Source organism: Cebus imitator, unplaced genomic scaffold (assembly GCF_001604975.1).
Source record: "Cebus imitator isolate Cc_AM_T3 unplaced genomic scaffold, Cebus_imitator-1.0 Scaffold755, whole genome shotgun sequence".
Lineage (NCBI taxonomy): Eukaryota > Metazoa > Chordata > Mammalia > Primates > Cebidae > Cebus > Cebus imitator.
In genome coordinates, this window is record NW_016108070.1 from 127472 (window position 1) to 128953 (window position 1482).

The following is a 1482-nucleotide window of genomic DNA, read 5'->3' on the forward strand; positions in this document are numbered from 1 at the left end:
AAGAGATCGAGACCATCCTGGTCAACATGGTGAAACCCCGTCTCTACTAAAACTACAAAAAATTAGCTGGGCATGGTGGCACGTGCCTGTAATCCCAACGACTCAGGAGGCTGAGGCAGGAGAATTGCCTGAACCCGGGATGCGGAGGTTGCGGTGAGCCGAGATCGCGCCATTGCACTCCAGCCTGGGTAACAAGAGCGAAACTCCATCTCAAAAAAAAAAAAAAAATTCAGGAAGTTACCAAAAGTTATTGAGCTAGTAAATGGTAGATTAGAGATTGGTGTTGGATATTTATTTGATTTTAAGACACTAAGAATTTCTTTCTTTTGTAGGGAGGAAGGGAGTCTTGGTATGGAGGAAGTGGGGAGAGGTTGCATGTGGAATTGGCCAGGAGACCAGAATTCTGGGTGGGACTTGGAAGGTATAAATGGATAGTGGTGTCTGTTTTTTTATTCATAGATTTTCTGCCCCAGATATTTACACTAAATATGAGGAGAAACTAATGTAAATGTTAGCATTATGCTAAATATGAAGTTTGTATTTTTACATAGAGAATTGAATAATTGAATAAATTATCATATTCCTGCTGTGTGTAATTGTATAGACAGCTATGCTTGGGAAAATAGTTGTAACAAGCAATTACATATTTTGTAAAATCTTCCAGCAAGTGATCATTTTAGTAGTGGAAATGGTTATCTGTATTCATGTATAGGGGAAATGTTATTACAACAGACTTTAAGGCATTTAGTCAAACATATTTTCATACTGTAGTTTTTTTATATTGAGAAAAATGGATGTATGTGTCACGTTTTTATATATTTGCTTAGAGGTTTTTTTTTTTTTTATTCTATATTCCAAAGACCATAATACGATTTCTAGTTTAAATTCAAATTTTATATCTTTGTATTATTTTTGTTTTTTGACACAGAGTCTCGCTCTGTCACCCAGGCTGGAGTGCAGTGGTGCCATCTTGGCTCACTGCAACCTTTGATCCCCCAGGTTCAAGCAATTCTCCTGCCTCAGCCTCCCAAGTAGCTGGGATTACAGGCGTGTGCTGCTGCACCTAGTTAATTTTTGTATTTTTAGTAGAGATGGAGTTTCGCCATGTTGGCCAGGCTGTTCTTGAACTCCTGACTGCAGGTGATCCACCCACCTCAGCCTTCCAAAGTGCTGAGCCACTGCACCTGACCTGTTTGTTTGTTTTTTGAGATGGAGTTTCACTCTTGGCCTGAGCCTCCGGAGTAGTTGGGATTACAGGTGCCTGCCACCATGCCTGGCTAATTTTTTGTATTTTTAGTAGAGGTGGGGTTTCACCATATTGGCCAGGCTGGTCTCGACCTCCTGACCTCTGATGATTGACCTGCTTCAGACTCCCAAAGTGCTGGGATTATAGGCGTGAGCCACCATGTCCCGCCCCCCAATTTTTTTTTTTTTTTTGAGACGGAGTTTCGCTCTCGTTACCCAGGCTGGAGTGCAATGGCG